We start from the raw sequence: 25,248 nt of genomic DNA on the forward strand, positions 1-25,248 counted from the left end.
ACACCACCGACAGGAGAAGGAGCACTTCCGCTTGCTCTCTCCATAGTGGAAACCCGCCGTTTTAGGCCGCTGCTGAGAACTGTTCTGAGTGGTGGTACATTCACCCACTGAGAGTATGCAATTCGATGATTTTTAGTTAATCCACAGAGCTGTGCACCTCTCACCACAATCTAGCACAAGAGCTTCTCAACTCTCCAAAAAGCAGCCCCTGCCCTCAGCCTCACTCCCTCCGCTCATCCCCCTGCCCTCGGTAGCTGCCTGGGGCTCGGCCTCTTCTCCACATCTCACGTAAATGGGATCACACGGTGCGAGATGTTGGGTGACGGGCTCGGTGTCATTCAGCATGGTTTCCAAGGTTCATTCGTGGCCCAGCCTGCACCAGGACGTCATTCCTCTTTCTGCCTGAATGGCATTCCCTGAGACGCGTATGCCACCTTCACTTACGCCCTCATCAGCCGATGGAAACTGGAGTTCTCCCCACAGTTCTGGCAATTATGAATAATGTTTCCGTGAACGTCTGTGTGCACGATTCTGTGTGGTTACGTTTTCATTTCTCTTGGGTAGAAGTGACATTGCTGTCATGCTTCCATTCTGTGTTTAGCATTTTTAGGAGCTGCCAAAGGCTTGACCAAAGTAGCTACGATGTTTTACAGTCCCGCCCCCGGGTTACGCGGGCTCCTGCGTCTTCACATCTTTGCCACCTCTTGTTTGCCTTTTCCTTTTTCCTCTCTCTTTATTATATACAGTAGCCTTTCCTGTCTCACTGCGGATTTGGTTTGCATTTCTCTGATGGCAGATGGTGTCCAGCATCCTCTTGTGTGATCATTGGCCGTTTTTCTGTCTTCTCCGGAGAAATGTCAGTTCGAATCCTTTGCTCATGTTTAAATGGCTGGCTGTCTTTTCACAAAAGGATTATTTCCATTTTCCAGATACAATTCCCTTGTCTGATTACGACTTGCAGATACTCCTTCCCAGTCTTTGTGTGTCTTCTTCACTTTCTTGATGGGGTTTCAGGTGGTTCAGCTTACATTTTTGTTTTTGTTTTGCTTGTATTTTGATGTGATTTAAAGACCTGCTGCCTGCCCCCAGGTCGTGAAGATTTACTTGTGTGTTTCTTCTAGGAGCTTTAAAGTATTAGAGCTGCATTTAGATCTGTGGCCCATTCTGAGCTCATTGCTGTGTGTGGTGGGATGCTAGGGTCCAGCTCCATTCTTTTGCACGTGGATGTCCAGTGAGCTGTTCCACACCGTTGGTTGACGCCTGTTCTTCCCCAGTAACCAGCTCTGGGGGGGAGCCCTCGTTAAAAACAAATCGGCCGTCAATGTTGTGATTTATTTCTCAATTCTCAGTGCTTTTCCACTGACCTACACGTCTGTCCTTAAACCCGGCACCACGCTCTCTTGTTGCTGCTTCAGTTTTCTTCGTAGTCGTTTTTGAAGTTAGAGAATTTGACTCCTCCAACTTTGCTCTTCCTTTTCCAGATTGTTTTGCTTCTTCTGAATCCTTGCATTTCTGTATGAATTTTGCAATCAACTGAATCATTTCATTCTGAAAAACAGCTGGGCTTTTGATGGGGTCTGCACTGAATCTGCAGATCAATTTTGGGAGGATTGATGTCTTAATAATATTACATCTTCTGATCCATGAACATGGGATGTCTTTCCATTTACTTAGATCTTTAATTTCTTGAAACAATGTTTTGTAGTTTTTAGTGTACTTTCCTTGCACTCTTCTGTTAAATTCTGTACACTCTGTATACCCTGCACTGGGTGGCCACTGAATTCTTTGCTGTCTTTTTTTTTTACATTCTTGGGATTCTTTTGTTTGTTTATTCTTACATTTGTTTTTATACCTGACTTCCTAGGTGTCACACCTGGTCAGTATGAATTATCGGTCAGGACAAGATGGCCCAGATTTTCCTAAATATATGGTGTGAATGTCTTCCACCCTCTGCCAAGGGGTCTGTGCGAGAAGTCACCCTATCAAGCTTCAGCCCTTTTACAAAACATGTTAACTCTGTCAGAGAGGGAGAGTTTCACCCTCTACCCATCGTGAGTTCTTGTGGCTGGACTAGTAGCAAAATTGACACCAGGCAGATTAACAGGAGAAAAAACAAACAGATTTTAATTTGTGTGCAGAGAGGTGTCATAGAAATGGGACCCAAAGTGGCCAAAGCAGACAACTTATACTTTTTAGACAAAGAAACAATAAACTTGAGGAATTGACAGGACAAAGATTGGGTGCTCCGTGAGTGAAAGCTAAACAGAGCTAGGGCTTGGGGCAGTGAATTAAAGACGTGACAAGCTTTGTTTTATACACTAGGCTGAGTCCCCGTCTGGCGACAAGGGTGGAGGCAGGGAGGGCACCTTTCCCAGCGGAGATTGAATTCCTGCTTTTCAGGGAGACAGAAAGGAGTGTCCCTTTTGCATTAGTCATTTCTTAAGTAACTTTAACCCAAAGTAATCAATATGCCAGCAAGGCACATTTCGGGCCAGCCGGCCCTGGGCCCCTGCGTCTCGCCCCCTGTGTGCAAGGCCCCCGGTCACCAGAGGCGTGACGGAAGCTTCCCATTGTCCCCTCACTCCTAGGTGTGCACGCAGCCTCCCAGAGCCCTGGGGCCTGCCGGAGCTTCCCGGAGGTCATCGTTCCCCTCCAGCTCACTAGGGTCTCTCACAGATGGCCTTTTATGCTCCCAGCCAGGCTTCTGCTGGCCCGCCTGGAATCACAGCCTCAGGCAGCTGAGCTTTGCCAGCATTTGCTGTGGTTTTGGTGACAGCCCGAAGGCAAGCCTCCCCACCGCTGCACTTAAGAGCAGAGCTGCCTGCAGCAACGCATGGACCTGGAGGTCGTCATTCTAAGTGAAATGAGCCAGAGAAAGAAAAATACTGTATGGTATCACTCATATGTGGCATCTAAGAAAAAGACACAAAGGAACTTATTTACAGGACAGAAGCAGACCCACAGACATAGGACACAAACATGGTTACCGGGGGAAAGCGGGTGGGAAAGGACAAATGGGAAGTTCGAAATTTGCAGATTCTGACTGCTCTACATAAAATAGATACGCAGCAAGCCTGTCCTGCACAGCAGAAGGAGCTATATTCAACCTTGTAATAGCCTGTAACGAGAAAGAAAATGAATATATCTGTGTATGTGTGTGAAACATCGTGCTGTGCACCAGAAGTTGACACAACATGGTAACCTGACTGCACTTCAATTTAAAAAAATAAAAGGGCGGGGAAGGAGCAGAGCTTCCGCAGGGAACGGCACACGCATACGAAGTGCTGACCGTGCCCTAAGCGGGGGCTTGCAGCGGAACCTCGAGGCTCGCCGAGTCTCCGCGTCATCCTCGCCTGCTCCGGGCCGCTGCTCGCACGCCGAGCCGGGAGGCGGCGTGGGGGCGGCCCCGGTGAAGACGTCACGGACTCTCTCTCTCTTACCGAAGTGCGGTGCTTCCTCTTGGTTGGTGGGGCAGCTCTCAGTTTGTTCCACGGCTGCGGTGAGCTGCCATGGCTCTGAATGGTTGCCCTTATTGTTGCGTCAACCCCCCGATTTTTAAATCTCCAGGTTTTCTCTACTTTTAACAGTGTCGTTCATAGAACAGCTCCAGCTGCCGTTCGAATCACGTGTGGCTGGATAACAGAGGCACTTGCCTCTCCTGGAGTTCGTACAGTTTGACTCTCACGACCCGGTGCCTGAGGTCCCACTGCCTTGCGCTTCTCCTCATGGCGATGGAACCCGTCTTTCCCCACCAGACGGGGCTTTCCTCGCGAACCTGGTTCCCGCCTAACCGTCCCCTCTCACTCCTACAGCCTTGGCTGGAGAGTCTTAACCTGGGAGAATGTTGCCCCCAGGTGGCCGTGGATTCTCTGGGATCGTCTGCACGGTCCAAGGCGATGGCCTGTGAATACTGTGTATCCATCCGTCGAGACACTCTCGTCTCATCATATTTTCAGGATAAGTGACCCACAAAAGGTTAAAATCCTCTGATGGAACTTCTGCATTAGAAAAATATTCTTCTTTTCTTTATATTTCCTCTTCTCCAAAATGGCCAAGAACTTCAGCATCTCACAGACGGCCTCCCACCCTGGCCCCTCCTTCCTCCCCCCCGCCTGTGCCCTGACACAGCTTCCACCTGAACACCCCCACCCCGGACGGGGCTGAGAATGTGGACTCCTGGCCTAACTGGCCTGGTTTGAAACCAAGGCCTGGTTCTGCCGCTTGGAGCGCACGTGGTCCCGGGCACGTCCTTAACCTCATAGCGCCTTAGCTTGCTCAGCTGCAAGGTTGGGAGCCCTCGACGGTGCTGTTATCAAGATTAAATAAGGTCATGCCAGTCACAGGACGGACGCTCGGTGAAGGTCAGGTCCGAGTATCAGGTCGCCTCAGAGTTCAGGCCGCCAAGTGCCCCTCACGGCCACCTGCGTGAGATGGAAATTGGTCCGACTGACTCCTTGTGCGCGCAGTTAGCGGCCTGTGCCTCTTCTGTCTACACCGCTTCCTGGACCCAGTTTAGCCGTCTCGGCCCAGGGCCCCTGTGCTTCACATCCGCCTCTCTGCCTTTGTTTTCCACGTTCCCTCCAACGGGGCTGATAGCGTGTTTCTCTCTCACTTCTGACCTCACTCGATCCACCCCGTGGATTCCTCCACGCCTTCCTGAAGCTCTGTCTGTGGTTGACACCGCTTCCTCTGGGTTCATCTCGAACGTGGTCTTTCCCACGCCTCTTGTAGAGCTACTTAATGAAGGCGTGAGCACGTCCCACGCACGTGGCAACCAGCCCGAAGTCACGGTGGCTGTGACTTTTAGGGCGGCTGATAGAAAACTTCAGGAGTGTTTGTTATTTCTGTTGATTAAGACTGAATAGGCACAATTCAAAGGAAAGAATAGACCTTTTGTGTGAAGCTAAAAATAAAATAGTTGTCATGTTTTATACAAAAAAAAAATTGGTTAAGTGGAAGGATTGTGACCTGACCCAGGTTACAGAAGGTGACAGAGATTTCTATCATGGTTCAAAGAAACATTTTCCAGTTACCCACAGAACAAGTGAAATGATTAAGAAATTGGCTTATTCTATTTCTGTTGCTATTAGGCTTTTCAAACCAAGTAAGGTTTCTTTTTCATTTTTTTTTAATTGAAGCATAGTCAGTTTGCAATGTTGTGTCAATCTCTGGTGTACGGCGTAATAGTCCAGTCTTACATATGCGTACATATATTCCTTTCCATGTTCTTTTCCATTATAGGTGACTGCAGGATATTGAATATAGTTCTCTGTGCTATAGAGTATAAAGTTGTTGTTTGTCTGTTTTATGTATAATAATTAGTAGGTCTGCCAATCTTGAACTCCCAGTTTATCCCTTCCAACCCTCTTCCCCTCTCCAGTAACCTTAAGTTTGTTTTCCGTGTCTGTGAGTCTGTTTCTGTTCTGTAAATAAGTTCATTTGTGTCATTTTTTTTAGATTCCACATATGAGTGGTATCACATTAGATTTGTCTTTCTCTGTCTGATTTACTTCATTTAGAATGACAATCTACAGGTCCATCTGTGTTGCTGCAAATAGCATTATTTTATTATTTTTAATGGCTGAGTAGTATTCCATTGTATAAATAAACCACAACTTTTAGGTTTAGACGTTTAAGTTGTTTCCATGTCTTGGCTGTTGTAAATAATGCTGCTATGATCATTGGGGTGCATGTATCTTTTCGAATTAAAGTTCCTTCTGGATATATGCCCAGGAATGGGATTCCTGGATTACATGGTAAGTCTATTTTCAGTTTTTAAAGGACCCTCCATACTGTTTTCCACAGTGGCTGCACCAAACTGCATTCCCACCAGCAGTGTAGGAGGGCTCCCCTTTCTCCACAGCCTCTCCAGCATTTGTCATTTGTGGACTTTTGAATGATGGCCATTCTGACTGGTGTGAGGTGATACCTCCTTGTGGTTTTGATTTGCATTTCAGAATAGAGTTGAACATTCACTGAGTGATTTCTTCTCATTAAGCCTGTGTCTTGCTTGGAGCTTAAAGCTACCACATTGTCGGGATCTTAAAGCTCTTGTAGATAAGATGTGTAATTACAATAGAAGGTGAGCAGATGGAAGTCAGGAGGACGGAGCTGCAGGAGCGCAGGAAGCAGCCCTGCCCTCCGCCCATGAGGATCGGGGGCAGGGAGAGGAAGGCTTTCCTGGACACGGAGGCGACGCCTCAGCTCAGTGCCGAAGGATGATTAGATAAAAGGGAGAAAGATGGAACATTCCAGGAGGAAGGAAAACGTGGCAAGTGTGGAACCAAAGTGGAACAACAGAGAGTGTCCAACGAAGTAAATGGCATATGTTGTATGAGACGGTGGAGGCTGCAGGTAGGGGCTGAGAAGTAGCTTTGGTCACACATGGAGAAGCCTGGATCGTGAGCGTGGGCTGATTGATCAATTGATTGATTGACTTTTGTAGTCAGTGGGAACCCAGTAAGGGGATTTAAGGAGAGGAGAACCGTGTTGATGACTGTGCTGGCTGCGCGGAGTGGGGTGAGCAGGAAGGCCGGGTGGGCACTGAGGTGAGAAAGTGTGGTCTGGACCACGGCAGGAGGGAGGGAGTGAGGAGATGTGTGGCTTGGAGAACCGTCAGTTCGAGCAGGAGTGTGAGGGGGAGAAGGACCCTTCTCCAGTGTCTCGGGAGGCTGGCCCTTCGCAGCTCCGAGGGTGGGAGGAGGACCCTCCGCAGAAAAGGCCACGGGCCTGACCAGCTCAGCCTTGGACCTGAGGGCCCCGGGGACATTCCAGGAGATAGTTCCAGATGTTTGGATCCACAAACGTGGAGCTCACTGAAGTGCTCAGGACACACTCGCGAGTTGTCAGCACATCAGTGGCAGCAAAACTCTGAGAGGCGGCGCTGCTGCCCAGGGAGGCTGAGAAGACCCCCGGCAACCACCCGAGGGGCCGGGTGCTCACAGGGGGTGGGGGGCGCCAAAAACACACCAAAGGGGAGTGGCCAGCGTGGGGAGAGCCCGGAGAGTGGCCTCTGGCTGACCGTGCTCATCTTCCAAGGGAAGCTTGACACACCTGTTTGGAGGAGAGTGGCGCCCAATGGTGTGACGGGAAACCTGAACGTTAGCATCCGCATCTGCGGCTCTGTATCCGTCTTCCAACTGCACGTCTCCGCCTGGACGCCCCAGCTTCATCTCAGAACCAAGCACAAGCGAAACTCCTAACCTGCGGCTGTGGCGTTTCCAGTCCCTGCGAATCTCTAGCCCCAGTTTGCGGTCCCGATTGCCTCCTGCCTGGGACATTGGAATAACCTCCAGATTAGTCTGCCTCCCTCTAGACTCACTTCCCTTGTCAAATTTTCACATTCCAGCCAAAGTGAACTTCAGACACTGCAGATTCTCTGCCCTAGACAGAGACTTGAGAAGCTCCCCACTCAGTCTGACTTGCGCTGGGTCGGCGGCCGCGCGCCCGCCCCACCGCCATGCTGGCTTATTCCGGGGCTGCCTTCTGTGGGGAGCGCCCCCACCCCCGGAGCTGAGAAGCCTGTCCTTGCAGCCTGCGCCCCAGCGGCCTGTGCTCCCAGGCTGCAACGCTGTGGTTTCGTGTGCTGACGACCCGTGTGGTTGCCAGCAGCGCACACTGGACCGCACGCTCGCTGAGGACGGCTCCGTTCCTTGTCTCTGAGCTGATCCACACAGGAACTTTCAGTGGATACTTGACTGAAGGAACGACTCGGAGATGGATAGACATTATCCTGGTCTAGCTGTGGATGGAGACCCGCGGCACAGTTCTGTTAACCAGTGGCTCCTATTACTATATGCGTTTTAAAGTCAGAACTACATTCCCTTTAAAACCGTTCAGACATTCAAATTGGCTTTCCCCCAATTAGCCAGGATTTGTGAGGTTTTACTACATATTAACATTTTTATTTGCATGGCATAAATCAGAACGCCACCAGAGGATCAGGGTTTATCTGTGCGTTGCATTCTGAAGCACCGCTCTGCTCTTTTTTCACACTTCAGCCGTGTCTCCTTTTCCCACTGGCGTTGTGACTGGCTCCGCTGCTGGTGTTAATCGTCCCTCCATTTGTATCGGGGTCATTTCATACTTTCTAAAGCTTCTTGTATCATTTCTGCCTCATTTTGATCTTCAAAATAATTCATTAGGAATGCAGGTTAAGTATAATTGTAGACATTTACCGCACGGATATTCAAATAGGTGTTAAATGACTTTTCCAAGGACACCCCAAACACAGCCGTGAGGAAGGACCCAAGACGCCCCGGGCTCAGTCCACTCACGTCATCTTTGTCTTTTTCTTAAAATCAATATTTGCATCATTGATCTCTTCCTTTCTTGCAAGCTAATAAATTGTCATAACTGCTGTTTGGCACCTTGACATCTTAGATTTGTGAGCGGTGTTTCACTTTTGACCCGCACGAGCAGATGTGAATGCTCGTCTGGTGCCAACACAGTCTCAGTTCTTTATCTTGCTCCCCAGGGAAAACTGAATCAAATCTGCATCAAATCCCAGAAAGAGATTGCAAGGAAAGTACAGCCCTTCCACATCCAGCCAGATTTCTCTCAGAACTTCCTCAGTGTCCTCTCATCACTTCAGGTGCTTAATCCCCAACCAGGCTATGAGCTCCCTGGGGGGCAGGACTGGACTTGGATTCTGAGCCCTGGTACCTGTCCCTCCGCACACAGGGGTGGGAGGCGAAACCAGAAAAGGTTAGACAGAGAAATGGGTGGGGTGGTGGGTGGGTAGATGGAGGGGTGGATGGGTAGTTGCGTGGATGGATGGGTGACAAACTGATGAGAAAAAGACAGATGGATCCCTGTGAAGGGAACTATGAACTTTCTTTCTGAGACTAGTAGTTAAGAAGGATGAATTTACTATTAAGGCCGGTATCTCTCACTCAAATTAGCTTTTCCTGCTTCTCTTGAAAGACACAGAGACGGACCAGCAGGGAGTATAAGAGGGGCTTTAAATCTGAAGGGAGGCCTTTTCCTCCGAACCACAAGGCAGGTGGTGATAGTCAGCGACTACGGCTCTCTCATTCCGCTCTGTCTCTGTGTGTCTGTCTCTCAGTCTCTGTCTTCTTTTCTGTCTCACAGACACACATCAAAAAAGGGAAAAAGAACACAGGTACTTGTTTCCAAAACAAAAAAGAGTCTGTGTTTGACCATAAAAGGCCAGCCGTAATCTCTGAGATGTGGTGTGTTCGGCCCGTGTGGCAGCATTTTAGGAATATCTTCTTCCCACAAGAAAATGAAACGAGGAGGGAAGACAAAAACCAAGAGCTTTCAGACAAGCATCAAAGTCAGGCACCTTCCTACAGGGCACCCTCTCGGCTCTGACATCGGCTGGAGCTTCTGCCTGGTGAGCGCCCAGCCCTTGAGCCCTGGGGGCTCCCGAGAGCATCCTCAGAACATGCTGGGCTCCCCCCTGCTCACCCAAGCTGACCGAGTCACAGAGCCCTAGGGGTCTCATCCGCCCTGTGTCCAGGGATCTGGCCTTTTTTTCTTAAGGCTATATATTTATTGAATTTTTTTGTTTGTTTGTTTTTTTTGGTTTTGTTTTCTTTCAAGCCACCCTTTGTTTGGGAGGCAAAATACTTGGAGCTCTGACTTTATAGGCAACTTTATTAACACATCCTTTTAGTGGATTTGTAGACCGAGAACTGACTGGAAATCACCACCTGAAACTTGTCTGAGAATTAGAATCATCCTCTGGCTGAGCCCGTTTTCTTGATAAATGCAGTTCTTTTCCAGTTTCCCGCTGGCGTCTCATTTCCGCGTCCCCCTCTTACTGTCTGCTCGAGATGACGACTCTGTTCCGCGAAACCAGCAGGGGTTGCGTCCGGGAGGAGAGGTCCCAGCAGCCAGACGTGACGGAGCCGCCTGTCGCTGCGTGTCCTGTGTCGGGACAGGCGGAGGTGGAAGAGGGGCTCACTGGCTTCTGGGTCAGCTGGGCCCCCCCGGAGTGTCTGCACTTGATCAGCAGCTTGTCGGACGTGGACCTGATCGTGCTCTGAGTTACTGTCTGGCCAAGTGTTGTGTCCGTTGGCATTCCTGCTCTAACCCAAGACGTGTTCCTTTTAACCAAATACGTTTGAAGATGAGAATATAATTTTCATCTTCAGGTTATTTTTATGATTTTGTGGTGTTTCAGATGACAGGAAATACTGTTATCTTTCAGGCATTGACTTTAAGGTAAACTGTCCTGGAATATGTTTATTTATAGAGCAAGGAATACATTAAATTTATATTTGTTGAAAACACAATGCTCCCACTTCAGGATTTTGTCACTATGAAAACCTCCAGGAAAGGCTGTTTCTTTCTTTCAGTGAACACCCCTCTGGAAGCACAGGAGGGGACCGTGTGGAGATGGGGTGTCCGGAGGCTGGTGGCGGGTCGCCGCCCTGCTGTGCTGACCCGCTCTGTGACTACCGCCCGGTGCCGGCTTCGGTCTGCTCATCTTTGCAGGGCGTATGTTTTCACAGATGAGCGCTCAAGTGTTTTAGCTGGGGGACTCCCCTTTCTAACAGTCAGGAGTGGGGTCCTCACAGGACCCCCACTCACCACCCCTTCTCCCCGTGGCGGCTTCTAAAATCTCCCCTCCAAATCACTGGGACATCAGAGATCACGGTGCGAGGTTCGCTGGGCTAGGTGACTTCTAAGACCCTTTCAGGTTTCAGCGTTCTCTGATGCTCATCTCTTGATACAAAGTTAAGCCTCTAAGAAGCTGTTGACTGTTGTCTTTCCAACCCTTGGCTTTGCCAGGCTTTTAAAAACTCGCTGTCAGGTGGTAGAAGAATTGTATCTCATCTCTGCGTATCTTTGATAAATAATTGTTAACAATCTTCCGTGTGTTTATGATGTGCGTGTTTCCTCTTTGGCAAGACGCTTGTTAACGTTTCCTGGCCAGTCTCTCATTGCACTGAGTGTGCTGTTCTTCCTCAGTTTTAGTTCTGTATGCTCTTTGTGCAAATCAAGGACACAGCATCTTCCCTGAGGCTGTAATCTGACTTCCCACTTTCTTCAAGGTGTCTTTTGATAACAAGGTCTTAATTTCATATTGTCACATTCATCCATCTCTTCTTTTGTTGTCGATGCTTTTGACGTCTTGCTTAACTTCTTTCTTACTCAAGATCTAAGGATATAGTCTTTTGTATTTCTCAAGAAGAGTTTTAAGGTTTTGTTTTTAATATTTAACTCTTCAATCCACCTTGAATTTGCTTTGTCTAAGACGTAAAGCTCCAGATTCAGCCCCTGGATAATCATTTATTGGTGCATGTTCCTCCTTCCTCCTCTGGCAAGACGTCTCTGTTCCAAAGTCCCACCACACGACGTGCACCGGCCTGTTTGCAGCTCTGTCCTGTTCCGTGGGGTGATTTGCCAAACCGCCATCCACGCCGCACAGGCTGAGGCGCCGCAGCTCAGGGCTCGTCCTGAGGGGGGCTGGCAGTCTTCCCCTCCCTGCTTCTCTTCTACACGAGGGTCTCGGATATCGTTGACCCATTACTGTCCTGTATAAAAGCTTCGAGTTTCTTACAAACCCCATTTGGCGTGTTGGTGGGAACTGCGCGCTACCCCTCGCTCCGAGGGGGCCTGACGTCGTCGCGGTCGCAGCGCGGCTCGTCTCTCCATCGGTGCAGAGCTCTGTGACTGTCTCTTAATGAAGCATTACCGTGTTCCCTGGGAACGCCTGGCGCAGCTCTCGTGACATTTGTTGGCCACTTTACATTCTCTCGCGCCGATATAAACACGCGTGTGAACCAGACTCCCGAGAGCAGCTCGCTGCACACGCGGCGCCTTGCTGAGCTCTGCATGTGCGTCTGCCGCTTCTCCTGAGGCCGGTGGCGCTGGGGGCGAGACCAGGTCTCCAGTGGCTCCTTCTCTGCTTCCTCCTCCCTCGGCTGGGAGGGCTGCCCCCGACCCTAGGCCAGACCACCCACACCGGCCACCTCTGGATCCCCCCGCCCCAGCTGACTGCATTTCTTGCTGACGTCCCTGTGTCCTCCTGGACTTGGTCCTGCTGTAGGCACAGTGGTCTTTCTAGTTCAGCATTTTGGTAAAAATGGGAACTAAGCATTGTTTACATTCACAGTAAAGGTAGAGACTGTTTACGGACAACACCGTTTTGACAACGAGGAAGCTGAGATTCAGAGAGGTGGCGTCCTGCGGCTGCGGGCACGCAGCAGGTGAACGGCAGAGCCCCCTTCGGGGTCTGCCCTGTGGGGTGAGGTGGGGGCCGAGGCTGGCCTGAGTTGCTTTATAAATTACCTAGAGCGTGCCTGGGACTTCGTGTGTGGCCTTCTGTCATCATCAACATCTCTATTACTCTGCACCAACTTTGACCACAAGTACCAGCTTAACAAGAGAAACAGGATGTCGATCGAGCCCTGGTACGAGGTGTAATTCTGGTGTTAGGGGGAAAGTTTAAAAGTGTTTTGGGATTTAGAAACGATAGGTTACATTTGGGGGAACTCAAAGAAGGTCTTTGAGGGAAAGTGGCTTTGAGCTGGGCTTCTTTAAGTGAGCAGAACTTAAACTGGTGACTTTAATGGAAAGGGGATGAATTTACAGAAGAGATTGGTTTGAAAAAAGCACGAGGCAAGGAAGCAGAGGAACCACTTGTTTTGCAAAGGAATAGAGTGTTCCCTTGAAACATAAAAACCTGCGCTTTCTTGCAGGTCTTTTGAGCCTAAAACCTTCCCGCTGTTGTAACGTCCATCTGGGGCACTAGATTTGTATGTGTGCAGGTGTGCAAAAGAGTCAGTTTGATAAACCTTGGCAAATTCTTAAGGTCTGAAAGAAGCAGCATTTTTATAAGTTCATTAAAAACCAGTGCCGACTGATGCAATTAGGTAAATGAATACAGGCTCTCGCTGGAATGGAGTGGAGCAGGGAGCTGCCTCGCTGTTGTCAGCTCACTGAGAGGAAACGAGAGGTCGCGCTCTGGTGAGCGCTCCCCTCAGGGCTAGTGCAGGACCTGTGCACAGTTACGGGGCTCAGAAAATTCAAGCTGGGGGACGGTGACTGGAACCCAGGCCAGCCTGGAGGGACACCCGGCATGAATAGCTTTTCAGTGCCAGGCAGGTTGAGGCAGGTGACCAACCAAACGGCAGTTCTCTAGGAGGGACGGACTCCCTGAAAGGGTTACCGCAGACGGGGGACGGGGGCTGTGGAGGTTTGCCCGCGCTGTGCATTTTAGCCCTGAATGTGTCTCTGACTCGGCACACGTACAGCTCTGAATTCTGAGGATCATACGCATTTCTTGTTCATCATGTATTTGAATGTCGTAGCTGTTACGGCAATTTGATGAGTTTTGAGAGGTCTGTTTCTTTATTAATTTTGATTTTATCACCGCCCACAGCCAAGTATTTTCATCTAGAATCCTCTTATGTTTTTATAGTGAAAGACAATGGGGAAAATTCTTCAACTGAAAACATTTACTTTTCAACAAGCTTCTCTGAAATGTGTTTATTTTACTACAAAAGAAATAGCTGTGTCTCCATCTACCTGGGCTCTGTCAGGTGTCTGGTGTGTTCTGTAACATGGCCAGTGATTTTCCTTAAAAAGGTTCATGGTTATTAAAAGCTGAGGTTACGTTTGTTTTCAGGATTTTAAGAGATTATTCTGGTGGAACAGAGATGGCGATCCACAGTCCAGCACACGCTTCTGCTGGAACACGTCCCGCCCTCCCGCAGCCGCGACAGCAGCGCTCTCTCCCCGTTGCTTTTTTATAATAATGTACTTATTATCAAAATGCATAAAAGGATGTCATGCGCTTTAACTAAAAAAGTTAAAGCTGAGTTTCCACGCAGCTGGTCCCACCTAAGAAAGCTGTGATTCAGAAATTGGCACCAACAGTGGCCATGGTTATGCAGTAGATACATACCTGGAAGGTTTTTCCGAAAATGAAATAAAACTCAGCTGGAGGTGATGTGAGGAGTCATTATCACAGTAATAAATACATATGTGAGATCTACGTCCTGAAACATTAGCTAAGTATAAACCAGGAGGCTGAGTAACGCCAGACAGTTTGCCCGCCACCAAGAAGGGAACGCGCCCTCTGTGGCAACACTCCTAAGGGTGAGGTGACCAGGAGGGTCTGGTGAAGGAACGAGTGCCCCCCCCCCCCGCCTCTCATCCCCTTTACGGCTGAGGGTTCCTTGCCATCACCCACAGGGATTTAAAGGTCGGCCCCCCCAGCGCACCCCCAGCTCTGCCTGAGTAACAGGGCCATTCAGCAGCGGCATCGGAGCCCAGATCTTACACAGACGGCCTCAGAGAGCCCTGGGGGAGGCCCCCACTTGGCTCCTCAAACAGGCCTCAGGTTTCCTCATAAACTGGGAAACACTTCGGGCTTTGCTCAAACCCTCAATTCATGGTGGGGAGACGGTGGTCTGGAGAGTTCAGCTCAGTGAGCTGCCGGAGAAAAAGGCCCTTGTCTCCTGGTCCCTATGCTAAAATCAGAATTCTTTCTTTTCCTCACACACCCGAATTCAAATTTCTGGGAAAAAAAAAATTCATTTCTGATACGTTGTTCTGCAAGCCTGTGCCATCCCTGTCCCAAATTCCTATTCAGAATTCATGCTTGCCGGATCAGTGCCCCTGAGGTGCTCACTGTGCCGGGGACGTGTCCTCTGCTGTCACTGACCTTCATCAGACCCCCAGGGGACCAAGACGCCGGGCTCCGGGGGCACCCTCACCTGCGTGGGGTCCCCAGCACTGGCAGAAGGCAGCCCTTCTCTGTCTGACTCCAAGCACAAGCCTCAGACTCCTTCCAGTCCCAGCCTTTCGCCGCACTTTGCTTCTCCCTGACGGGCTCCCAGAAATGCAGAAGTGGGAGCAATTGTCAATTCCCACAGGATGCGCTTCTCCATCCAGGCTGGGGTGTGGGGGGTCCCCAGGAGGCGACCAGGCGCAAGGACAGCACGCCTGGAAGTTAAATACCAGCGAGCTCAAGACTGACGTCATTCTGTGCTTTCTCTGAAGACAGCACTGAGCAGAGTCGGGGACACTCGGGTGTCACTTCTAAATGCCTGCTGAAGCCCTGCAGACAGCGGGGGCGTCTGGGGGAAGTTCTCCAAAGAATCAAGGAATAGAAGACAGCGGAGTGCTGCGGGAGAATTCTTCCCAGCTGGATGCTTTACTCAGACCAATATTATGGAAATAGGAAAAAAAAAAAATCTCCCAAGACCTTTCTTTAGGAAGCAGAGGCAGGGAACACAGGACCGTGGCTTGGAGCTTCCTCTCAGGAGTCAGAAAAGCAGTTACAATGTGTCAGGTCAGGATAGAGACGGTTTGGGCACCAAAGTCCAGGGAACCACAGGAGAGAGGAGACAGGCTCGCGCTGCGCCTCCCAGCTCTGCAGCTCCCAGCTCTGCACCTCGCAGCTGCTTAACTGTTGCCGAGCTGTTTTTGTTGCATTACTTTCCAAAGCTACAGATCCAAGCCCCAGCTCCCCCCTGAGGAAGCTCATGTTGGATCCTGTAAGAACAGCCCCGGGCGGGGGCAGGAGGGGAAGGAGAGGTCCCACACCGAAGGCAGATGGTGTGGGAAACCAGCGAACCGACCCGAGAGGCGTAGGAAGAGGGCGCTAGAAGGGAGGAAGCTGAGAATGGAAGACACTGGTACGAGGCGAAGGAAAAGAAGCAACAGAGTGGAAATTAACGCGGACTCACCGTCCCGGAAACAGATGACTGAGGCAAAAACGAGAAAACTCATCTCACTAATTGGGTTCAGGCCTAAGGGCCAGTATCTGATACACAGATCTTACTCAGAGTCAAGTCAAAATAAAGACGGGGTTCTTGACATTTTTAGGAGGAAAGAACGAGAGCACCTCCCGTGTTGCCTCTGTCCTCTCAGAGTGCGGTTCTTCTGTACAGAGAGGGTGATAGGTGTTCAGTTAAAAACGGCAAATTCAAGCACATTAGCTTCTGCTCCCTCCCGAAACCCACGGAAATGACAGGAGAGTAACATTTATTTAGAAAAAGAAAAAGGACGGAGAGGGGACGTGGGCAACGCCATCTGAGAGCCAGAGGCAGAGGTGACCAAGTGACACGGCGCAGCCCAGGGAGGCGGACGGACGGAGGGAACCGGACGCCGAGATTCATGCTTGGCGCCCTCACGGTCCCGGGATGGGCAGGGTCAGGCCGCCGGGAGGGGAGGTGACCTGGACTGAAAACTGGAGAATTGGTTGAAAGGTTAAAAGCCACTTAGACCCCAGATCTCCCTTCTTTTCAGCCAGAAACTCCAGGTTTACTCTTGGGGGGGAAAGCAGAGAGTCTCTTGGGGGCGGACAGACTGGGCGGAGCAGGTGCGGACAGCAGGGGTGAGGAGAAGCAGGCCCGGGTGTTGAGGCCCAGGGTGCTCCCCTACCCGCCTCCTGGGTGCCCCTCCAGGTGACAGAGCAGTGTTTTCCCCGTGAGGGTTCATCAGCTGACTTACTCTGGAAACACTTCTCTCTGCATATCAGGCACAATGGCATCGCACTTGCAAAACACCTTTGTAAACTCACCAGCGTAACCACTTTACAAATGAGGAAACTGATGCAGAGAAAAGACTCAGTAACTTGCCGGAACACCCAGGCAACGAGTGTAAAGGTTGGAATCCAAGCCCACCCTGTCTGGCTGCAGAGGCCACTTCTCACCCACCTCGCCCGGCCGCTACCCCGGGAGGAGCTCAGCCAGCGCCCAGCACGGCAGCCCGAGGGCTGGATGCGCCGCCGCGGGAGCGGGGCTTCCGAGGGACTTCCTGATGCCGCCCCCGGGAGTCTGAGCGACTGCCGAGCATCCCCAGAGGTCTGAGAAAGTCCTCTAGTGTGAAAGAGACCAACACAAGCAAACAAACAAAATGGAAAAGGGATAAACTCGAATTGGAAGGAACAGGAGCTGTACCAGAAGGAAAAAGAACCTGCCACGAACGTCCCCAGGTGATGGGGCCGCTGCCGCGTTCACCAGACAAGAACAAGTGCTGTTTTAAGCAGAAGGGAGAGAAGAGGATTCAGATAACAAGAGTGCACTTTGAACGGTAAAGGGTGGGTGTTGGGATTTAAACTTTAAAACGTGTCCCTAGGAGGGCGAGAAGGTACAGCAGAGCAAAGCAGATCAGGACAAAAGGACGGAGAGGTGGAAACTGGACGAGAGAGGCCCAGGGGCCGCCGCGGGGAACGGGGGTCCCAGGAGGAGCAAGCGGAGGAAGAGACCCGGGGAAGGAGGAGAAGAGAGGGTTCCGGAAGCCATGCGGGCGCCCAGCGCCACCCTGGAAGCAGACCCCCCGCCCGCCCGTGGGGGACATCCAGACGCGCTGGGAGAGCCCTGTCTTCCCGGGCCTGCGCGCCTGGGGGTGAGGGCTCGACAAAGAATCCTCAGGAGGCAGGAGACAGTGGAGTAAAACCTCCCGACCTCTGAGGGGCAGTGACTCCCAGCCAGACTTTTTCACTCAGACGAGTATCATGGAAATAGAGCCCCCGAGACGCTGTCTCTAGGAAGCCATGGATGATGCCTCCATCCAAGGAGAGGAAGGCACGGTGCATCAGCAGGAGACGGAGGACCACTCAGCCAGGGCGGTGGACAAGGAGCCGGCTGACACCTTCAGGGGACCCGGTGTGGCCCGGATGGGACGGGGGCACACGGACCGGCGCTCTGCGGAGACCTCGTCCAGAGCCCAGGCTGACACCCAGTGTGTCTGCTGCTGTAAGAGGAGACTTCTTGGTTGGGAGAGTTTGGGGCTAAGTTCATGGGAAGCACACAGGCCAGCATACAGGGGCCTCAGCCCGGCTGCCGGCTGCGGGGAGGAGGGCAAGACGGCAGTCCCCCCGTCCACAGCGCTGTCATAGTTACGACAAGGAAACGCTCATCTAACACAAAGTCCCATGCGCCTGCACTGGGGGCAGGGAGCGTGCGAGGCCGCAGGGCACGGTGTGCGCTGTCAGTGAGCGTCGTGCGGTCCTCCCCGGTGAGCGGGTGACGGCGCGGTGTCTCTGCGGGAAGCGTGCACTAGAAGAGGCCGGGCCGTTTGTTGAGGTAAATGTCAGAAGACACAGCTAAAGAGGGTAAAATCCTTTCCCTCCGGGGAACTAGAAATAGGATGGGGGCGGTATTTGGGGAACAGTTTTCCCAACAAGCCACATACCTGACCCTTCAACTGTGTGTCTGTGTAACTTTGGTGAGAGCACATATTACGTTTTTTTAAGTCTAGTCTCTGCTTCCTGTTCGTCACCGAGAGGGCTGGTACCTGCAGCCCGCCAGCCCGCAAATGGTCTGGAGTCTGCGGTCGGAGGCTGGAGGCTCTCAGGTTCAGGAATCGGGGAAGTGCTTCCCGGAGCCCAGATGTGAACAGAAGGCATTTTCCCGGCCCTCCCTGGACGGGAGCGTGGGCGAGCTCCCACCTCCCTCCTCCCCGCTCCCCTCTGCCGACAGCACATTTGGGGACTGACAAACGCTCAACCCTTGATAACAGCGTGTTCCCACAATAGCTGACGGATTCCCAGGGGTTTTCAAGGTTGTCGCAGGGGGTCCGTATTAGCAAAGCCCTGAACACAGCCACAGCTGTTTCAATGTCTATATTTAGAACCGGTCAAATAAAGATACTCTAGGTTGCCAACAGAAGTGTTCTGTGGGGCTTCAAATGGGCTCTGCTTTGCTGGAGGTTCGGGGATCCCTGGGGGTCCCTGGGGGCGTTCAGAGCCGCCTGCCACCTTCTTCCCGCAGCCACGGGGCTGGAGGGGCCAGGCTGCCTGGCTGACGCTCCTTTAATGTGCAGCCATGTACTGTTTAAGCCATAGGTCCACAGTGAGCCGTTAGTAAAAACAAGAAGTGCAAGGAACACTGATAATAAAATACAAATTAGCAAAGAGCAGACTGGCCTCAACACGGTCTGGGCCGGCTCCGTAGGCCACATGAGCAGGGCCAGAGTTCTCGTGTTGCCCTCGCAGTCTGTCTGATATTCTTTTAAAAATGTTGAAAGGAGGGGGGAGGGTATGGCTCCAGTGGTAGAGCCATGCTTAGCAGGCACGAGGTCCTGGTTCCAACCCCAGTCCCTCCTCTAAAGAGAAACAAACCTCATTACCTCCCCCTACGTGACAAAATAAAATAATTAAATAATACAATAGCAAATAAATATTTTTTAAATAATAAAATGTTAAAAGGAAAAACAACATGGAGGGAAAATTATACCAAAGTAGGTTTTTACCTCCGTCACACGTATAAGGAGACTAAAGACACCTGTTTGTAACGTTACACACGAAGGACTTAGGAGCATCAGGCTGGCGTAGTCTCTCGCACCTCATCATTTGGAAACACATTTTAAAAAGAGCAAAAGAAAGGATGGAGGGGGAGGGACGAAGCAAAGAGTCTTTGCACTTCGGCCCGAAATGCAGCCGTTTCAAACAGAAGATCGTTTATCTTTATTTTTCATGACAAGATGTATTGCTAAATTTCAGTCTTTCTCAATATGTAATCAGTCTCAAAACCAAACATGAAGGAATCAATCATTCTTAAACTGGGGACAAACAGTGCTTTTTATTCACTGCATAACTAATCTAAAAACTAAACAATATGCACTCCTGTTAAATGTGGAAAGTCAGAATCAGTCTTCTTATGTCATGCGTATTGATAAAGTTAAATGAGTCTTATAATACAAGCACTTATAAGGCGCCAATCTGAAACTGAGTTTTCACTTAAAATCACTTCTTTACTATATACTGTGTTAAACTGAAGAAGTGGTGTGGGTTCCTGAGAACTCATCAGCCCCAAACTGAAGCCCGGCTCGGGCGCGACCCCCGGCGGCCCTGTCCTCGCCGCCACGTGCCAGCCCTGTGCCCGGCTCTGGCAGTGGGCCGGGAGGTGCTGGGCAGAGATGTGTCTGCTAGTTTGGCTCTCCGGTGCTTAGTTGTAACATCTAGGAGGTTCTGCTCGGCACGTGCCCCGCGTCTCCGTGGCTCTGCTCTGGGGTGCAGAGCTCTGCAGCCCTGGTCCCCGCCCTAAAGACGCACAGCAAAGTCAGGGGGCCCGGGAGGAATTCTCCAGAACAGCTCCTGCGGTGAGTTCTGGGGGCAGTCGAGAGAAAGCCCCACCCCGAAGGGGCTGCAGCCCCAAAACTTTCTGGAAAATGTGCCTGTTTCTGGTGAGAACCGTCAGCCCAACAATATTCCCCTAAAGACAGGGCCGTCTGCTCTGTGCTTCGGCTGTTTTCTTCCTTTCTTTCTTTCCAACTGCAACGGTTCTGAAAGGAAGAGCCTAACACGTTATCAAGAATTTCGAGAAGGAGGCTTTTCAGGAGAAACGCCATCCGCCCGGCGAGTGCCCGGGGAGCCGCAGACCCCGGTTTCTTTCTCTCCCTGTGGGAGGTCCCCCCGTACTCACTGTCCACGCGGAGCAGAGGCCAGAGCCCCCCAGCACGGAGTGCTGCCGGAGGCGCCAGAAGGTTCTAGGCCTTCACACACTAATGGGAAGGAAGCCGGGGGGGCCTCTCAGGACAAGACACCAGGCGTGTTACAAAGAGACCCCTGAGAATAACACAGCGACCGCTCCCAGGGCGGTGTTATCCCCTCTGGGTGTCCTCCCGACAGTGAGGAGCCGGGCCCGGGGCACATGCTGTCCCCGCCCCTACACCGGGAGCCCCTGTTGCAGAGCACGGGGTCCAAGCCCATACTCAGCGATGGCACAGATCTTCCGGGGAGAGCAGGGGCGATGTCAGCGAGATGAGGTGGCTCTCGCCTCCGGACGTGGCCGGCGTCTGTGAGCTTGTGCAGCCTGTGATCAAGCTGATGGTGGTTTCGGTTCATGTCCCACTTGCAGGCTGTAAGTTCCACAGCTCTATTACGTCTGGAGGAGTCGGCACCACCTGTTCCTCCTCGGTCACCTTAAATGTAACGGGAATACAGAGCAGCAGCCCTGAAAGCACACTGGGGCCCCACTGACCACGTGCCTCAGACCGTCTGCAGCTCATCTCACAAGCAGCAGCAGGACACCTGACCTGCCCCATCCCCGGGAGTCGCGGAACACGGATGTGCCGCATGCAGAGCACACGCGGAACGTGGATATGCCGTTATTTACTGTTCTCATTCCCAAGTGCTAGAAAGAAGGCTTATTTAAAATAATTTTACACAATCAGCTTTTATTTATGTATTTATTCATTTCACACATGTTTGTTGAGCACCTGCTGGGTCCCGGGCACCGTCCTAGACTTCGGGACTCAGAAGTAGGTTACGTAGCGAAGTCTCTGCCCTAAAGGAGTGTCATTTTTCAGTGGAGGAAGACAGAAGATAAATGCAGAAACAAATTTATGACCCATAAAGGAAAGTTTGATAAATTAGACTTAAGAAAAATTAAAACCTGTGCTGCTAATATACCCTCAGGCAATAAAAGACGAGCCACTAAATGGGAAAAATGCCTGCAAACCACATTTTCAGCAGAAGGCCAGTGTCTAAAATGTACCTGAGCTCTCAGAGTTGAACAGTAAAGAAAAAACCCAGTTAGAAAAGGGGCAAAAGACAGATGTTGACTGCAGAGGATGCACAGACAGCAAATAGCACGTGAACAGACGTTGACCACAGAGGATGCACGGACTGCAAACAGCACATGGACAGACGCTGGCGTCGTTGGCCGTCAGGGGAAGGTTGGTTCAAACCACAATGAGGCACCACCACGTACCTATCAGAACGGCAAAAGTGAAGATGGTGACAACGAATGTTTATAGCAGCTTTGTTCGTAACAGCCCCAAACTGCAAACAGCGCCGATACCCTTCAGCAGATGAACGGTCAAAAAGTGTGGTCCGTCACATCGCGGAAACCCTCAGCAATAAACGCACCGAGTGTTGACACACATGACAACCTGGTTGGCCCTTCAAAGAATTAGTCTGAGTGAGAAAAGCCAACCCGCGCAAGGTTGCAGACTGCATGGTTGCATTTAGAAGCCGTTCTTATTGTTACTGAGATGTCGTACAATGCTACGCAAGCTTCAGGTGTGATGTTACAATGCTTGTGTACCTGTGTGCTGCAAAATGATCACCGCAGTCAGTCGAGTGAACATCATCACCAGAGTTACAAATTTCTGCGTGTGTGATGAGCTCTTAAGGTCTACTCACCTAGCAACTTTCAGGTATACAATACGGCGTTAGAAATTACGGCCACCATGTTGATTATGACATGCCCACGACTTACATATCTTACAGCTGAAGTTTGGAGTTTTTGACCCCCTCACCCATCTGGCTAACCCTCCTCCATCCCCACCCCACCTCTGGAAACCAGCAGGCTGTTCTCTGTGCTGTAGAACATTCTCGAAATGACAACATTATAGAAACAGAGGACAGATTGGTGGCTGCAGGGAGCAAGTGGACGTGGTTACACATGGGCAACGTGGCCCTCGTGGTGATGGGCGTTCTGCGTCTTGGCTCTGGCTGAGCACGTGTGGACACACCCAGCAATGAAATCACCTGCAGGTAAACACACACAAGCACATGAGGACAAGCAAACCCGGGCGGTCTGAGCAAGGTCAGTGGGGTGAGTCGTGAGTCGGTGTCAATATCCTGGTTGTGATGATCGATGTCTTGGAGTCTGGGGAGACGTTGGTACTGGAGGTTCTGGTTCAAGGGCACGGAAGGTCTCTTATTCCTTCCAGCTGCATGTGCATCACACTTACCTCAAAAGGAACAGCTTAAAGCAAAGAAACACGTGTAACATGACTTCACAGAGTGACAGATGTCACACAGCAAGCCCTGTGGGTTCCCTGAGTGACGGTGGGTGAGAGGGTACCAGCAAAGCTGTAGGTGAGGATGGCATGTGGGTGTGGCTCCTGCTCTGCCAGTGTGATTCGTGTGATTTGTGCTTTGCAACTAAGCTACCCGCTAAACACTCCGTTTAAGAGCTCATCCTGGGAATTCCATTATCAGTCATCACAAGCAGTGTCTGTGGCAGAAAACTGTAAGCAACCAGAGCAACAGGCACGTAATCCTCTGTCCGGTACTCAAACAACTGGGGCAAGATCATGTCACTGGCGGGGCTCACCCGCCGGGGCTCACCCGCCGGAGATGGTTCTGTGAGCTCCTGCAGAGTGAGAGGTGCTTGGTGAAAAGAACAATCTGCTCAGTTTCTTTCATTTTATTTTTTTTAAATTCTGCCTTAAAGAAGAAACTTCTTTTTTACATCTCAGTTATCTTAAATCAGAATATATATACATTTAGTAAGGAACATCAGATACCCTTCAAGGGCACGTGGTCTGCAATCCGTGTGACAGTGAGTTTTAATCCACGTCTGATAAATGACTCCAGGGTGAAAATTCCTCTCGCAGAAGAGGCGTGTCTCTTGCTGACAGTCTCCCTAACGTCCTGTCTTCCGAGAGGGGGCAGAGCTCTCGCGCTGGTGGGCGTGCCCGCCCCTGTGCTGAGGGAGGTGGGACAGGGTCCGCCCCCTGTCACAGCGCATGGGAGGGCAGACATGGCGGTATTTGGAGGAGCAGCTTCCTGTCCACAAACCTCTATTTTCCAGCCCCTTCTCACCCGAATGGGAGCCTGTCACCCTCCTGCCTGTTTGCAGCCATGTCTGTCGTGGCCGCACCACAGCCCACCCCTTGGGGCGAGCCCCAGGGTCGTGCTCCTCCCCACTGGCCAGGGCCCTGGAGGACTCCCCAGAACGAAGGCGAACCATGCAATGAGTCCATGGAACTTTGTGGAATGCCTCAAGTGACAGAGGTGGATTCCTAGGATGACAGAAGAGCAAAACATTGTGTAAATGAATACTGCAACATTTCATTAACATGATTTTTTAGCAAAGTGTTGGCAGTACCTCGGATGGAGGGGCTTTGATCATTAAGATCTGATCCTGTTCGTGTATTTTTCAGTCACTTAATTGTTTTGCTTTGCGTGGGTTTGTTTATAAGATTTATTTAAATTTTTCTATTTGATGTTCTTCACATGAGAATTAAGATGCATTTTCATAAAACCACTGTATTGAATACCGTCCAAGCATTCTTGGCCAATTCAGGAATATAATGTCTCAGAACATATTCAGCGTCACAGAAGATCAGGCATAAAGACCATTTTAAGCACTACATTTGGTTGTTGCTCGGTAGTTACAACAAATAAAAGTTTTTGATTATTATTTAAGAGATTGTGTTTTGTTTTCCTTTTTTTTACATTTTTTATGGAGTTATAGTCGTTTTACAATGTTGTGTCTAATTCCAGTGTAGAGCACAGTTTTTCAGTTATATGTGAACATACATATATTCATTGTCTCATTTTTTTTCGCTGTGAGCCACCACAAGATCTTGTATATATTTCCCTGTGCTGCACAATGCAATCTCGTTTATCTATTCTACATATGCCTGTCAGTACCTACAAATTTTGAAATCCCAGTCTGTCCTTTCCCACCCCCCGCCCCCTTGGCAACCACAAGTTGTATTCTATGTCTATGAGTCTGTTTCTGTTTTGTATTTTGTTCTTTTTTTTAAATTGGCAAATAGCATGTCCTTGTAAAACCTTTCGTATGGAAAGGACTATAGCTTAGTCACTGTCCTTTGATGGAGAAGGACAGACTGAAAACACACGTGACAGTCGATGACGATAAAACCTACCTACAGATGCGTGGACGCACTATACATGCCTCCCTAATTACCTTCTAAGTATTTCATGCTGTCAGTATTTTTCAGATGTGATCAAAACAGTGCTTACACTTCGTTTTGTGAGAATGTATTTACAGTTTTGTGTAATCTTGTATCACAAGCAGCCGTTTAGTTTTCTAAAGGGAGTTTTGTACGAGGGGTCGTCGATCAGAAGTCATCGGTCAGAAATCAGTCAGCTGTGGTATTGTCTCCATGTCCCTCCCTGGAGTGTCTCCGAGAGTCCGCGCCCCCAGCCGGGGTGTCACTACCCTTCTCTCCTCAAGGGCGTACCTCCCTGGTGGCCAGACCCCTCAGGTGGGTGGGACCTGCACAGTATGGAAGCCAACCTTGCTTCTTTCCCTTTTATTCTTCTCTAGAGCGACTGCATCTCTTGGAAGAGGGAAAAAAATGTAGTCATCAAATCCAGTCAAGTGTTTGTGTCTCTGAAATTGTCAACGGCGTCGGGTCAAGAGAGGTTCTGGGTGGTCCCCAGACGGATGGCTGTCCAAGGAGCGACTTAAAGGTAAGGTCTGTGTCACACTGTAAGCTCTCGGTGCAGACATACGGTTTCCATATTTCCTTAGCATGTATTTGCAAAAGCATAAAGACAGGTTTGTGAATGGAGGGTTTTGTATTTGATAAAGAGGACAACTTCCCTTA

General features: G+C 50.5%; 1 protein-coding gene across 16 annotated transcripts in view; it reads left to right on the forward strand.

Moving 5' to 3' along the window:
* MYT1L (myelin transcription factor 1 like) overlaps nt 1-25,248 on the forward strand; it is a 373,300-nt gene that overhangs the window by 176,776 nt on the left and 171,276 nt on the right. For 15 of the 16 annotated variants that reach the window (XM_064494756.1, XM_064494755.1, XM_064494758.1 and 12 more), the window contains exon 4: nt 24,966-25,111. The gene's annotated coding sequence lies outside the window, so the exon portion shown is untranslated. Of the gene's footprint in view, nt 1-24,965; nt 25,117-25,248 lie in introns of all 16 variants that reach the window. The other variant, XM_064494759.1, reaches the window with a different exon arrangement.

Source organism: Camelus dromedarius, chromosome 15 (genome assembly GCF_036321535.1).
Source record: "Camelus dromedarius isolate mCamDro1 chromosome 15, mCamDro1.pat, whole genome shotgun sequence".
Taxonomy (NCBI): domain Eukaryota; kingdom Metazoa; phylum Chordata; class Mammalia; order Artiodactyla; family Camelidae; genus Camelus; species Camelus dromedarius.